Source organism: Aythya ferina (genome assembly GCF_964211825.1).
Source record: "Aythya ferina genome assembly, chromosome: 2".
NCBI classification, from domain to species: Eukaryota; Metazoa; Chordata; class Aves; order Anseriformes; family Anatidae; genus Aythya; species Aythya ferina.
The window spans coordinates 155,126,613-155,143,445 of NC_140297.1; the positions used below are offsets into that span (position 1 = coordinate 155,126,613).

The window sequence follows — 16,833 nt, forward strand, 5'->3', positions numbered from 1 at the left end:
CTGATGAACAGTTTTATTACAAAATAGTTACAAAATAGTATGAATGATAGTAATGAAGGGGGCAAAAAAGGAAATTCTAAATATAATTTTTAAATATTAGTACTAGAGCAAACAAACGAGAATAATTCTATGCACAAATGGTAGCTTTTTAAAACATTATATTATGTGCTAGAAAATTGTGCCCCAGAGAATAACATCATCATACTGTAGGGTAAAAAGTTTGATACTTTGATACGTATCTTTTATGTAGAGTAAATATGAACTTTGTTCAAGGGATGATCCCATTTTGAGTACAGGAAATGTTTGGCATTGTTGTGTGTTTTTATGTCAAAGAGGGTAATTGGTACGTATACTTTGGATACCTCCAGAGCATTTCCCAAGAGCAATGGTACAACCTTAACTATTTTTAGCCGAGGAGTTGACTTAGTATTCCCCCCTGCCACCAGCAGTTAATTATTATCTGGTTCTTTAGTTTGCTTTCCTTCAATAGTATTGATTATAAGCTCAAACAGTAAATTGATGTGGAAATTTTTGTGGAAAGGGGGTGGGAACAATTATTTTTAATACAGAACGCTTTGCAAAACCAGCCTCCCTAACAGATGTATTGGCAGTGAGTGATAAAATCCCACAAACAGCCAGGAAGAGTGGAAATTTTCAACTCAGCTTCAGTGCATAAGACCTTCATTTATGTCTTGGGTTTAACCAAGGTTTGGGTTTACTCAAGGTTTTGGCCATGGTAGGGCTGCAGAAAAAAAAAAAAAAAAAAAAAAAAAAAAAAAAAAAAAAAAAAAAAGCTGCCCCCATGGACAGAGCCAGCTTCAGCTGGCTCCAAAAGATACCAACCACTAACCAGTGCAGAACTCAGTAACACTGGTGACACCTCTGTAATAACATATATAAGAAAATGTAAAAAACACTGTGCAGCAGCTGTGAGAAAGGAGTGACTGCAGCTTGTGTGGATGGTGTGGATGAACGCTGCAGCAGTCTGGTCCTGAAGGACTGTAACAGAGAAAGAATGTGAAGAAGGAGGAGAGAAAGCATTATGAACCAATCAAAAAACCCATTCCCCATCTCCCTTCATTGCTTGGGAGAGAGTAGGTAAAAGATTCAAGAGAGAAGTTGAGCCTGAGTGAAAAAGCATGAGGGGGAAAATGTTTTGTTGTTGTTGTTTTGGTTGTTGTTATTTCTCACTAGACTATTCTGTTATTAATTGACAATAAATTAATCTTTCCCAAGTCAAATCTTTTTTTTGCCTGTGACAGTAATTGATGAGTGATTTCACTGTCTTTGCCTTGTCCTAACTCTTCCATTTTATTTTCTCTCCTTATTCTGCTGAAGAGGATAAGTGTTTTGGCACCTGGTGACCAGCCAAGGTTAACCCATCACAACTTATAAAACTCTAGTCTTGACTAAAAAATCATCTTCTGTGGTAGATTGATTTTCTGTTGCTTTCTGTGTTTCCAAGAAAAGTGCAAGTAAGTATAGAGAGTGCAGTTTGAGTTAACTACAAGGATGAAAACCTGGCCATTGAAGGTAGTCACACAAAGTGGCAAAATCTACCAGAAATTGATCACAATGGAGTAGAGTGCTTCTTCATGACAGAATGAACAGAAGGCTGGAAGTCTCTGTGTGATCTTCATGACTGGTTTCAATATGGGAAAATTGCAAATAAAAGAGCAACAGCTATATAAAAGAACAGCATGGATAAAGAGGAAAGATGACAGGAAAGAAAAAAGAAATAATATACGCAAGAGCATCTGCAGAGCAAGCAGTACATGCAATGAAAGGATTGTATATAATCCAGCTAGGAAACAGAATAAAATCAATGAGGAATAAGTGAAGTATTTCTTCACCAAAGCAAGAAACGTGGGAAATACAGAGACAGAATATGAATTGCTGATATAACATGTGAAAACTGCTATGATGAGATAACAGGAACATGGTACACTAGGAGGTATGATTGTAAAGCAAGCTGTGGGGAGTTTGTAGTGTTCTTTAAAAATATGTATGAAGAAGGCAGTCACAGAAGGAAACATTGTTTCTTAAATATATTTATGTGGTTTGTAGAATAGATGGAAGAAATGATTTTTTTTTTTTTTTTTTTTAAGTAGAATCTGGACAACATTTTTAAGGAGGCTTGCCTTAAAGTTTCTACTGTCAATAAATCCAATATTGATAGGTGTTCACTGTAGAACACAGTAGACTAGATCTATGTATGGACATAAAATATTAGAATACCTTAAAAATGTTTCTCTAACACTGATATCAATACCAGAACTGTTTAGCCATTTAGGAAATTGGCAGGAGTTTGCTAATGAGATCTGGTGTTAATATAAATCTGGGAGGAGCTGCCAGCAACCAAAAAGGTTAGAATGTCTTACTAGAAAAATGGATTAATTTAGTTACAGAAATAATAAACGTAAAATCAACTCTGATCATACTGCAGTAATACATTATATTCTGCAATTCAAGAACAACAAAACTATATTTACTACAAACCATTACAATTAGAGAGGAGAAACAGCAAGACACTTGGAACAGATAGATTTAACACATGCATAAAAGGACTGTCATCAGCTGAATCATGTAACAAACTTGTCACATCATTGTGTTAGGCAAGAATGAAAGCTCATTCAGAGTAGCATGTATCATTTTGATCATTCTTTATTTGCAAATTTGAAAGAGGATTTTGTGGAGATAAGGGTTACTACAAAAAGTACAATGAAAACAAGTACTTGTTTATCTGTATTGCATATAAAAATAATTGTTTGGTTCTGTCAAGAGTGGATGACAAAATTATCTATGAATATTGGGAAGGAAATCGGAAGAGGGGAAAGAAGTCTTTATATTAAAAGATGGTGCTATCAGCAGTCAATTTATAATAGTGAATTAACAAACATCAGTTAATATCAGAACAAGATAGGTGCTGCTTTTTTATGTTGAATTTTGAAAATTAACACCACTTGGCATATTTGAAATGGGAAAGTTATCTTGTTAATAGCATATGCTGGTTCTAGAGCCATTTCACTGAAGGTCAGGTATACTTACAGACTACCCACAAAAAACATTCACAAAAATCCTCTCTGTGCTTAGAACATGACTGGGCTTTCATTTTTAAGGCAAAATCTTTCAAGGTACCTCCATTTCTCAGTTGTGCTTGCCTGAGTATGTTACCATGGTGATAAGAAAAGTCTGGGAATTAAGTTTGTTTTATGATTATTGTGAAACATTCATATATGAGCTGATGAGCTGTATTTCAGAACGAGACCTTGAAGAGACAATAAGCAATTTGGGGATTAGCAGCTTTTTGATTGTAAAAGATAAAGAGCAACTTAGATTAAAGAAGGACAGATATGTAATTGATGGATTGGATCATTAGTGATTTCACTTGAGTCACACCTACTTAAATCAGTCAGGAATCCAACTTGGTATGCTGTTAATTTCCCTCCAAAAAGCAATGGTACATGTAATCACTGCAAAAATGAAATGCAAAAAACAGTTAAACAGACTAGCTGCCAAATTATATCTGTTCTGCCGATGGCCACTATCCTGCAACACCCTGCTCTTTTAATGTAAGTATTCCCTTTGTTATTTCACAGTTGTAGTTACTATTTCACACTTTCAAATGTGTATTAAAACGACAATAACAACTATAACACTACCTGATTATATCTAGACAAGAAAGATTCCTCCTTAGTTGAAATAATGGGGCTCGTGTTTTTTTTTTTTTTTTTTTTTTTTTTTTTTTTTTTTTTTGCAAAGTAGCAGGAGTTTAGTATGCATTACCCAGATCAGCATACACTTCTCATAATGATTACGCATTTGTCTGTCCATTATACACTAGTTATTCCACTCACAGATGAAAGAATCTTTAACAGGATCCTTTTAAATGGAGGAGTCCTTGGACATGAAAAAATGCCTAATTACAGGACGGGTGAAAATTAGAGATAGGAAATACCACACCTTACTTAGGAAGGAACGTTTGGAAAGAGAAGAGGGTATAGGTCTTCATTTATGACGAAAGAAGTTCTTAGGTCTACTCTGTGTTCTTACTTACATAAAGCAGTAATCAGTACATAATAGGTTATGGTATTGTGGTGATTTTGACCTTTGCTGGCTGCCAGATGTCCAAGCAATGAACTCTGTAACTCCTCTTCCTTGATAGGACAGGGACAAAATAAATTGAGAAGCTCATGGGTTGAGGTAAACACAGGGTGATCATTTACTGATTACAGGAAAAACAGACTAGACATGGGGAAGATTAATTTAATGTACTGCCGATTAAAAACAGAGTACTGTATTAAGAAACAAATGCAAAACTAAAAGACCTTTCTCTCCTGGGCTTTTCTTTCTTGCCTGGCCTCTCTACAGACTGCAGCTTCCTTCAGGACACATCCACCTGCTGTGTTATGGGATCCTCCTTCAGCCCCATTTTCCCCCACTGTTTCCCTTTAAACATTAAATGAAACAACAGGACTTACAAGCATGCTGAAAGTGATGTATTCCTCCTTGCTCATACTCCAGCCAGAAAACTTAAATTAATTGTAATCTGATGCTTATTTGATTGTTCTTCTTCAATAATCAGTGTACTTGAACTGTGATGCATATGCACTGCTCTGTTTTTAAGTACACTTCAACAAGAAATAATTTAGACCTTGATTCTTCAAGGCTGATCACCTCTCACAAAAGCCAAAAGGTTCCACTCTCATAAGTCTCAGCTATAACTGAGAATCTTACTAACTTTTAAATACAAGTTGAAATTGTTTTCTTAATAAGATTAAAGACCTGGCTTTCTAGCATTATGTGCATTTGCACAACACTCTTTACATGTGTTAAGGAAAAAAAAAAAAAAAAGATGACAGTTGTCAGTTGTCAATGACAGTTGTCCTGGATCATGAGTTCAGAGGATGATAGCAATAATATTTATTAATCTGGAAAACAGTCTTTTAAGTGAGAGATCAATTATTCTAGTTATCAGAAATAAAAGTAAGAAGCAAAGCATAACTTGTGAGGTTAAATTAGAAAGTTACTTTCCACAGGGTGTATATATTATAAAACATAATCTTAATTGTCACTGTGCTGGGGCCTGTGATTCACACCAGTGAAAATCAGAGTTTGCATATTAGAAAAAAACAAAAACAAAACAAAAACAAACAAACAAAAAAACAAAAAAACATTTTCTGCAGTAGGCTGAAGGAAATAATTCTCCAGACAAGGAAGTTTTGGAGTAGACTAAGAATTAAGACATTTCTTTATCCCATCTTTATAGTCTGTGTGTGATCTAGCTAACTTTTTTGAATTGTTTCCTTGCAAGACAGAGCTGGCTGGCATAGTGTGCTCTGCAGCATAGCTATCAGTGACAGTACAGACATAACCATACTGTATGTGCAAATAGTTACCCTAGAACACTTACGTTCAGATGTTCTTTTGAACCTCTCATGGAAGGGTTTCTCTCTCTCTTTAGATTATAATAGCAACCTAGATAGATGGGCAGGCATGTGAAGGTCTCATGTCATGATAAGGAAGATCCTGAGGGAATCTAGAAGGTAAAGGCATAGCAAAAGGCAACAACTGGAAATTGCTATCAGCAAAAATTGAATTTTTAAACCTACAGAAGTAAGTAAGAATGAAGGAATGAAGGAAATGTATACGGTATCTTCCCTCCATGCTCCCTCATTATATATGATTTCCCAGCCTCCGGCAATCTGTGGATGAGGGAAGAATGAATATATATATGAAAAGCTCAGTTATATACAAATATATTCAACTGCAAGTAACTTCTCAGGTTAACTTTCTCAAAATTTTGGAAGACATTCCTGAACTGAGAGAGAAAAAAAATAAAATAAAATAAATCTCATTATATTCCATGAATTAAAATTTTGAAGAAAAAATTCATGAATAAAACATGGCATTTTTGAGCATTTTAAAATGTTTTGCTTCAAAAATGGTCTTTCATATGTTTTAACCGTGAAGGGGTCTATAATTATAAAGTCAGTAGTTTTTCAACATTATTAAGAACAAGTTTTTTAATATTTTTTTTAAATGAGATATTTTTTACAGTTTTCAAGGTTTTATTTAGTTAGTTTAAACCACAAAAATTTACTGAAAGGCAGAGTTTCAGATAGATAAATTAACATTTCTTTGAGGGATGAGTGTTCTACTGAAAAAATCTGGATAAACACACACTGTCTGCAAACTGTCAATACTTAATTATTCTAGTCTTTCTCCATCCCCATCCCCTACTCCCAAAATTCATGCCAGAGGGAAAAAAAATAAAATATATATAGGTAGGAATATGGATGAGCATGGAAGAGGGACAGATAAGTAGAGGAGTGGAAAATGACTTTAAGGAGGAAAAGCAGAAGAGATAAACTGCAAAGTAATGTAATACTCCCTGTATAAAACTCACAATGCAATAAGATTGAATTATGAGGAAGGTATGATTATGATGTTAAAGAATAAACACCATTATGCAAACTACTAAGAAATGGAAAATGATATGTGGCTACTGAAATAGATTCTGTATACGATAAGTTGTGGCAATAAAAAAAAAAAATAATATTCATTTAATATTCCTAGTCTAATGCATTTCACATAATATTATTTATTATACAAAAATATTGCATAGTCTTGCTTCATATTTCTGTTCAGTCTGTAAGACATAACGGACCATTATTATTGAAAAAGTAAGAGGTTTTCAATTCTTGCAAACTAAATTATTTAATAATGAATTTAATGGAATGCCATAGAAAAAGTCAATTATGTTTTTGGTTTTGTTTATTTATTTATTTATTTATTTGTAATGCAGTTAATATAGTAAAATCTAGAGGAAGAGAAGATCAACAAAAGCAATTATAACATATTCATAGAAAATATTGATATAAAAACCAACAGAAAGTCGCTGGCTGGCTCCCCTTGCAGCCAGTCTCCCTCATATTTTCCAAGGAAAGTTTTTCATCACTTCTGCAATTCATTTTGAATGTTAGCATATATTTCTGTTAAATATTTACATACACTGTCCCCAAGACCTTCATCAACAGAAACAGACTATAGGGGCCAATAAAACTTGTGTTTGTGACCCTCAAGTAATAGTATTTACTGGGTGTCCAGACACTTTGTTGTACCAGAAGAGATGAAGTCATCACGTCACATGATTTTTTTGTGGTTCTTCTTTCCAAGTCAGCCTCCTACCTTTACCTAACTTTCCATGGGATTTGTTAGGCATTTACTTGAAAACTCTGTTATTTAGGTGCACAGTTAGTGCAGCTCCTTTGATTTTCCTTTCTTAACTCCCTGTAGTTTCATGACCATATGTTCTTTGACATTCTTTTTAATTAGTGACAGATGGATGAAAGAATTTTAGATCCTAGACTGAATTCCTTGCTGTTGTGATTTTTTTTTAATGACACTTTAATGGCACCATTCATTTCTTAAAATATTTTGGCTTCTTGTTGGTGTCGGCAACTCTCTGCTCTATTAGTCTCTCCAAATTGTATTCATCAAGCAACAAAGAAAAAAAAAAAAAAAAAAAAAAAGAGAACAATCTTCATTTTAACTGTTGTGTTACTTACCCTGTCTTCAGTGACAACTGATGATCTTGTAGGTCTGGTCTGCTTTTCATTCTGTTTAGTGTTGCCAATATTTCTGAAAGAAAATTTTGGCATTGAACTAAAAGAATTCCCAGCCAGTTATGACACTTTGATACTCAGTTTTAAAAGTACGTCCAAGAGACAAAACACATCAGAATAACAACACCAACATAACACAAAGAAAAGATTAGGGCAGATTCTGGTATAACATGACAACCAACACTTCATATTTCCCTTTACTTTAGGCCTACACAAATGGTGCTTTTGATATCACTCTGTCATTTACACATCTTACCACATCTTACTTTTGTTTTGTTTTTCTCTTTCTTTTTGATCTCTCTTTCTCCATTGCTACAAGTCAAAGAACCCTTTGGGCACTTAAGGTCTTTATACATTTCTTGCAATAGTCTTTCTTTCTTATGCTCATTAAACAGTATCTTGCTTCCACTGAAACTGGTACTGTGAGTGCTGTGATTTTACAGGCATTTTCAGTTCATCAGTTCTATCTTCTATCTTCTGCCAGATAATGTGTATATATATATATATATATATATGTATATATATGTATGTATATATATATTAATACTTAGCCCTTCACTTCATCTAAAAGGAGGAGGGTGGGGAGGTGAAGGGATGAAAAAAAAACAAAAGAGAAAACACACACACACACACACAAAATAGTAATTTTAAGATTATTAAAGGAAACTAAGATGGCTGGGGATTTTAATATTTGGTAACAGAGTACATGTTAATCATAAGATTTTATTGGGTAGACATATCTTTGGGACATAACTTTGAGATATATCTACCCAATAATGCTCTCAACAATACCAAACCTATGCAGACACCCAAAATTAAGCTTTTCGGTGGATAGTTTAGTATGATAGGGTGGTAGATAGTATAATTCTTAGTAAACATCTTTTCCTAGTCATCAACAGGACTGGCATGTTACTGGCAAGCAACACACACAAAATTGCTTGATATTATGAAGCAGATACATTGTCTGTGTTTTATATTTTTTGGATAAAAGTAGCCATCACCACCTCTTTGCTCTACAGAGAGAACAGACAACATTGGCTGGTCAGTAACAGGAAACATATTTTACTATCATATTCTTTGGATGACTAATCTGTTAGTATGAGACTCTATCTGCTTTTAATATATATTAATACATCTGCTGATTTATATACCAAGTTTATTTATTCATGTTTTCCTTTTCCTGCATTGCTGTGGTCCTTCAAGAGGAAGAGGGGGTATTGAATTCGCATTTAAAATATTGTTTCAATTTCCTCTGTCCCTACTAGTAGACAAGAGGTAACATGTAAAGGAATATATTCATCTAACAGTAAATTTAGTGATGGAGTGATGGGCCTTTTTTTTTTTTTATAACAAGTCACTAAGATTTTTTATCACTGTACTTCTTCGGGGGTGGGGGATGGGGAGGAGTAGAAATGGAGAGATGGAAGAGGATACTGTATTTTGCATACAAAGCCTTTCAGATGAGTTCCTTGAGCACTTACAAAGGAGAGAAAAAAAGTTTTTTGTTGCTGAGCTGTTTCAGAAGAGCAGATTGGAGGCCTACAGCACAGTAGCAAACTGCTGCACCTGTAACTGTTAGACAATTATGAACAGCTGGTGATGATTAGCACAGCAACAACCCATCTAACCAACATATTTCACTCTGATAAATAAAAGAATGAAATGCAAAAGAGAATTAGGGATTATTTTAGGGAAGTCTTCACTTCTCCCAGCAAGCCTTAGGGGGGTAGCATTTTAACAAACGGATCTCAGGAAAATAAAATTGTTTGCTATATATTTACTATTGCTCTCTAGTTCTTAATTAACAAGCACTTAAGGAAAGGTAAAAAGGGAGCTGCCATTGCCATCAAAGTATGTAAGAAAAGTGCAAAAAATATCATTTTATCATGGAAATTGAAGGTGGAAAATACCTTTTAGATGGGATAGAATCATTTAGGTTAGAAAAGACCCTTGAAGTCCAACCATCATGTCTCTAAGTATCATATCCGCACATCTCTCAGATACTTCCAGGGGTAGAGACTCCACCACTTCCTTGGGCAGCCTGTTCCAAGGCCTAACTACTCTTTCTATGAATAAAATCTTCCTGATATTCAGTCTAAACCTCCCCTAGTACAATTTGAAGCTATTTTCTATATTACTTGTCGCCTGAGAAAAAAGAAAGAGATCAACCTTGCTTCGACCTCCTTCCAGGTAGTTCTAGAGGGTGATGAGGTCTCTCTTCAGCCCATCCATTTAGCCTATCCCAATCCCTCTGTAAAGCCTTCCTACCCTCAAGCAGATCAACACTCCCACCCAACTTGGTGTCATCAGCAAACTTGTTGAGGGTGTACTCAATCCATTCATCAAAATCTTTGATAAAAATATTAAACAAAACTGGCCCCAGTACTGAGCCCTGGGAAATAGTACTTATGACTTCCTCCATTAACTCCATTCACAACAACCCTTTGGGCATGGCCATCCAGACAATTTTTTTTTTAACCAGTGTAATTGTAATGTAATTTTTACATCTGTCCAAGCCATGAAAAGCCAGTCTCTCCAGGAGAATGTTATGGGAAACATTATCAAATGCTTTCTAAACTCCAAGTAAATGACATCCACAGCCTTCCCTCTTCTGCCAAGCGGGTCATTTTTCATTGGAGATCAGGTTAGTCAGGGAGGACCTGCCTTTCATGAACCCATTCTGACTGTGTCTAATCACCTGGTCATCCTTTAATTGCTGTCTGATTGCACTCAAGATGATCTGCTCCATGACCTTCCCTGGTACTGTGGTCAGATTTTGGCCTGTAATTCCTTGAATCTCTCTTCCTGCTCTTCTTGTATATGGCTGTCACATTCACAAACCTCCAGTCAACTGGGACTTCCCTGGTTAGCCAGGCTGCTGTAAAATTATTGAAAATGACTTGGTATACTTTCACCATCCTTACAATAATCAGTTACTGTGCTGTGTGAATGTCTTTTTCTGAGCCTGACTTCGTGTTAGTGTATCAAGCCACTTCTTTAAATAACTTATAAAGCAATACACAAAATAGTAACTGATTGCAAATAGCTTATCTATCATGCATCATCCACTTTATGAAAAAGTTTAAATTATGTAAAGTTAAGCTTGAACTCCGAGTTTCAGGCACACCTCCTGAAAGTTGTTCAATTCAGACTAAGATGGGTATCTCAGTTACACCAAATGAACCGCTCCCAGGCAATAAACTGATAATAACATCAGGTAACAAAATTAGCAGATAGACGTTCAGTTGGTATGTCAATAGCTTCACAGGTATCCCAATCAGAGCAGGTCCATAGGGTGCCCGTGCCCAGGTGCTGGCTAGGGGCTGCAGGCCCTCCATGGGCAGAGGCCAGGGCTGCCCCATGCTGGACACAAGCAGTTCCAGACAGCTCCATCCAGCTCCAATGGCCCCATGGAAGGGCCCAGCTGGGCCCAGCACCAGGCTGGTGATGTCTTAGGGAAAACAGCTTTTTGAATAGGCAAAACACAACACAAGAGGTGCCGGAGTAGCAGTAAGACGTGGTAGCAGTAGGTCATGTGGTCACTTGAGATCTCTTCTTATCCAGATCATTCAAATTCACTTGGCATCTAAAAACAGACTTAACATTGCTGTCCTTCACAATTTGCTTGTCTCGTTTGCAATGTTCATTGATAGACAAGCCGGTTACACTCAAAAGTATCGTCTATTCTCATAACAAACCTAATTCCTCTTCTGGTACATTTAGCTAAAGTTCACATGCTTGAACTACTGTCAACTGGGCTTAATTTATGCTAACTGTTGCAGTTTGTTAATTCTCATTACTAATACAAAAATATTAATCGTGTCATCATATGTGATAGCCTCAGGCCTAGTCAGGAACTCATTTCTAAAAAGACTGATGACTTTTCCATTTGCTAAGTAACTAGTCTTCCCGGCCTTTGAACCCAGCAGAGACTAGATGGGTAGGTCTGACAGCTTTTTGTATGAGTACAAAATAAATAACACAAAAGAATTTATGTAGTCTCCATTTTCCAGCATGAACAAAGCTCTTGGATAGTTTTGTGAATAATTCACTCTTGGGTTCATCCATTCAGTATTTTATTTCTAATGTATCAAAACCTTTGGATTTACTGTTTTGAAATTGAGAATAAGGCTGAAATGATACATGAGGCAATCTGGGTACTATTTCACAACATATCATCTTTACATTTGGGAAGGCTATTAAGTCATTTTGTATTCCTGTTCTAGAAAGATAAACAAACAAATGAACAATAGAAGTATTTGTGTTTAAAGAAAAACCACAAATGACTTAATGCAAAACACACACACACACACACACACACAAAAGTAAAAAGGCAAGCAAAAAAAAAATCACATATACAATTATCTTACTTATAATATGTGACCGTGTCATGTATTATTCATGATTATATATGAGAGTTGAGAGAACTTATTGTATTATTAATTGAGAGTTGAGAGCTGATATATTGAGAGTTGAGAGAAGTTGATAGAACAGTGGCTTTTAAAATACAACTAGTAGGTTTATGAAAATGATTTACTGACAGAATAATAGCATAATAGACAAGATGGCTACATATGAATCTGTGTAAAGAAATGTGTGAAGTGCTGCAGTCTTAGTGAAAGACCAAGTGGAACTCATGTGAAGCTATCAGATGCTGGAGAGCTTTTATTCCTGAAGACAAAGGCATCACAGGTTCCCCATGCTAGATACATGTATATTCAGAAGAGAAATTCGCTGTAAATAAGACCATACACTTATTGTAAACTGAATGAAATTTCAAGATAGATAACCATGGAAAAGATTATCCAAAATATAATTTATTCTCTGTGCCTGAAATCTGTCGACCAGAAGGGTGGTCTTAGAAAATTTTGATATCTACCAGAAAATGTATTTTAGTGTAACTTGAAATGTGATAATCATAATTTAGATGATTTTTTAGTGTAATAATTACAGTTTAGATTATTTTTTAAGATAAAACAAAACAAAACAAAATAAAACAAAATGACATAATCCCAGAATGTCTGAACTGGGAAGGTACCTCTAGATACTGTCTAATGCCTCATTCTGCTCAAAGCAAGGCTAGCTAGAAGCTAGGTTATCAACTTAGGGTTTGAATGCCCGAAGAATGGAGACTCCGCAGACTCTCTGGGCAACCTGTTATGATGTTTTACCACACTCACAGTTTAAAATAAAAAAAAAATAAAAAAAAAATAAAAAACTTTTTTCTGTTGTTTAAATAGATTTATCTGTATTTCAATTTGTGCCCATTGTCTCCTGCCCTTTTCACAGAATACCACTGTCTTTATTTCTTCCCTTCAGTTGTATTAGTACTTTAAAGTAAAAGGAAGAACTGATTGCCCAGGGAAGTGGTGGCATCACCATCCGTGGGGGTGTTCAAGAAAATGTTGTACCTGGTACTTAGGGACATGGTTTAGTGGGTGACATTTGTAGTAGGGTGATGGTTGGACAAGATGATTTGGAGGTCTTTTCCAACTTTTCCAACCTTTTCCAATTTTATGATTTTTATATAAAAGATATAAAACATAAAGCATTGAGCAAAGAGCAAAATGTTTGCTCTTGTATTTTTGTAACTGCATTTTAATTGTTGAAAAATGTTGAAGCTGTTAATAACAGTATTACTGTATCACTTAGAGTTCCCAGATGAGAACAGATAATGCAAGAAACTGAGAAAAAAAAAAAAAAAAAAAAAAGTTATCTTGCTGGCATGATAGACAGTTGTTATAAGTAGAGACAGGTCCTACTTCCTTTCCTTCAAGGAAGACTGAACTTTTTTTTTTTTTTTTTTTTTTTTTCCTAGAAGCATCCATACCATATAAATTTCACACTTTATACTTCTCTGTTCTTCACTAATTTGTCTTTTTTTTTTTTTTTCTTGTAAGTAAATATTTGATTATTAGAATCCATTGATTATTTGAAACATATTGTTTAAGCTTTTATATGAAATTAACTCAATGTATGTCTTTCTTCCAGAATGCATTTTTTTTAGTTAAAAGCAATATAACTAGTTGGATGGCTTCCAGACTATATTCTTTCATATATTTGAACAAGGTAACCATATCTCACAGAAGTGCAACTGTTTTATAAGTATTTATGCTCATAAGATATAGTGTTTATTTAAAAATAAGGAACAAACAGGTTGCTATTTCAGTGATTTACAAGAAAGCAGATCTCCAGTAACTACACCATTATATTCTCACATTTACTTTTTTCTAAAATTAGATATCAGACATTTATTTCAGATAGTCGGAGTTAACCTAATGAAGGCTTATCATATACTTCTTACAAAGCCCTTTTAAATTACCATAGGGGAAATGCATAAATATCTTTTTACTGATGTGACATTTTTACTCACATCTTGAAGCCATTAGGTGAAATCCTATCTGCAGTAATGTCAAGAGACATTTTGATTCACCCATTAGAATGCAAGGCTGAACTCTGGTTGCTGGTTGACCCCACTACATAGTAACAGTGACAATCAAAACTATTTTTGCAAGCTCATTTGCAAGTTCATAAAATTGCAATACATTGGACACAGATGCCACGAGAACCACATTGCACTGAAAACTTCTGCTAATATTAACAAAATCCAGGAAAATTCAGGTTGTATTTTGATTTCATAATGAAATACAAACATGGGAGCTTTGATCATCATTTCCCAAAGACAGTATATATATGCTATGAAAAACTGGTAAGTATTTTAGGAGAACATTAACATGTTGTTTACATTATGCAAATTAGATGAAAGCTTAATACATGCTTAAAGCTATGTTTAAAACCTTCTTGTTCAAATCCCAAGTCTGTAACACTGAAGTTGTCTTGAGTAGCATCAGTCAGTTCAGCAAATAAAATATTTAAACAATTTTAATTATTTATTGACATTTACTTTCATGTTTATAAGTGCTTCTGATCCATAAAGAGATTTTCTATGCCTACTATTGATATTTTACTGCATCCTTTAGTGTCAGGACATGCTGCTTAGGTTGTACAGTTTATTTTACAGAATCTGTTGATTCAAAGAGAAATGACAACTGGAAAACACATTCATTAGATGTGCTCAGTAAAGAAAAAGAATGCCTTGATATTCCTGAATCAAAATTATGATTATCATTGGTGTTATCATGCATGGAAAGAGGCAACCAGGAAAGAGTAGAAAATTGAGTTCTTTCACATAATTGGACAAACAGAGAAGATTTAACCAAATTAACTTCTCTGGAAGAATTACAACAAATTAAGACTGTTTTGTTCTCTTGACATTAAATAGCTGTTGTTTTTTGTTTGTTTGTTTGTTTTTTCTCACAGAAATTTTAAATTTCCTCTGCTCTAGACCATTGCGTGACTAGAAGTAATTTCCCTTAAAGTTTAACTAATGCAAGTTTATAATTCTCTTCACTTGGTCCTTAATCTCCCTGCTCATCAATTTCCATGATGCATGTGATGCATGACATTTATTACCTCCCTGAAAGGCAGTGGAAAATGGTTCAAATGTGTTTGATGCATTTAGCTTTGATCATTGCTATAGGTCCACTTAAGCACAGGACAAAAATACATAATACATCTGCCCAAGGAATTTTGACCAGGAACCTTCTGCCCTGGTAATACCATGCACCTGCTAGGTCACAAATCACAGAGCACTTACTGTAGCCAACTAAATGTGAAACACTTTCTTGTTTTATTCTGTGGTGTTTTGGTACATTTCTCTTTTGTTCTTTACAGAAGCAAATCAAATAGTTCTGAATTTTCTTGACTCATAGTCGAGCTGTGTCTTTTTGAAAAACATCAGGGGCAGAAGAAATTAGATGCAAAAATGTGGAAGGACACAGATCTTACACTTATCCCTTTGTCTTGTAGCTTTTGTAGGGAGGGGAAAAAAAAAAAAAAAAGGGAGTGAGAGAGGAGAGAGGAGGTGGAAGGAAACTGGAAAGAAGGAAGTGAGGAAGAGAGAAGAGACCCTTTTTGCATTCACTATTCATAGAATCATAGAACGGTTTGGGTTGGAAGGGACCTTAAAAATCATCTAGTTCCAAACCCCTGCCACAGGCAGGGATGCCATCCATGTCAGGTTACCCAGGGCCTTGTCCAACCTGGTCTTGAACACCTCCAGGGCATCCACAACTTCTCGGGGCAAATATATATGCAAATATATATGTTCCTTATATGCTGATATTCTTACTGAAATAACCCACTTCAGTTTCATTTAATAATTACTTTTCAGCTGCCCTATATTCTTTGAATTGAAGTTACCCTCCTCTATATATAAAACAAGTCAGGATTATGACTATAAAAAAATCTCTTCCCAAAATGTTGACAATAAGGCTATATGTACCAACCTGATTTTCAAAGGTAGCCTGTACCTCTAATGCTGGCTGTTCTCATGGTAGCTTGTTTTCACTGTTTTCATAAAGAATCTCTTTTCAAGGTCAGAATGTGATTTAGGATGAATTTTTATCTCCTTTGACCTTCTCCCTTCTTTCACGTTGCCTTGTAATGCATAAAGCTTCAAAATTTTTTAAACTGCAAATTAAGTAAACCCTTTGCAACATTTCATAGCACATCTCATTTTTCTATTTTTCTAGTAATTTTATGCAGATGAAAAAAATGTGTAGGTTTTTTATTTTTCCACAAGTTACTTGCACTTCTAATCCTCTCCATCTATTTCTTTGACAGAAACAGTACCTCTGAAATCCTGAGCCTTCATGGACTAATCCTTCTAAGCTCTGCTATGTGTAACTTTTCTGGAAGACAATAGGGGCTATATTGGCACAGATCAAGCAAGCACTACCAAAGAAGATAAAATAAATATTTTTCATCTCATATTATGTATCTTGGCTCTGCTGACTTTACTCAATTCATTCAAATCTTAAAAGCTTCAAAAACTAACTGCAATATTGGAGCTCTTTCTTAGCATACGTAAGTCCTAGGTGTATTCCAGCAGCAAAATATTCTCATATTCTATTCTCCCAACAGCTCAGTCTTTCAAAGGGTATTTTAGGCATGGTGAGAAATATGTCCTCTACTTAAGTTCAGAACATGCTAGAATCAGATATTTGTAGGTTGATTGTCTTTAGATAATTCATTTGCATGTATCACTCCATTCAAATCTGTACTCCAACCTGAAGACAGAAATTTCTACTATCTTCAACAACACAAATTTCAAACTGCATCACATTGCTAATTAGATTCAGAT

At 34.9% G+C, this 16,833-nt stretch overlaps 1 long non-coding RNA gene across 1 annotated transcript; it reads left to right on the top strand.

Annotated features, from left to right (window-relative positions):
• The first annotated feature begins 3,445 nt into the window (after positions 1–3,445).
• LOC311432812 lies at positions 3,446–16,423 on the top strand. The gene is made up of 3 exons (XR_014690354.1): positions 3,446–3,572; positions 13,620–13,697; positions 16,314–16,423. It is a non-coding gene; the product is annotated as an uncharacterized lncRNA (long non-coding RNA).
• The last annotated feature ends 410 nt before the right edge of the window (positions 16,424–16,833 follow it).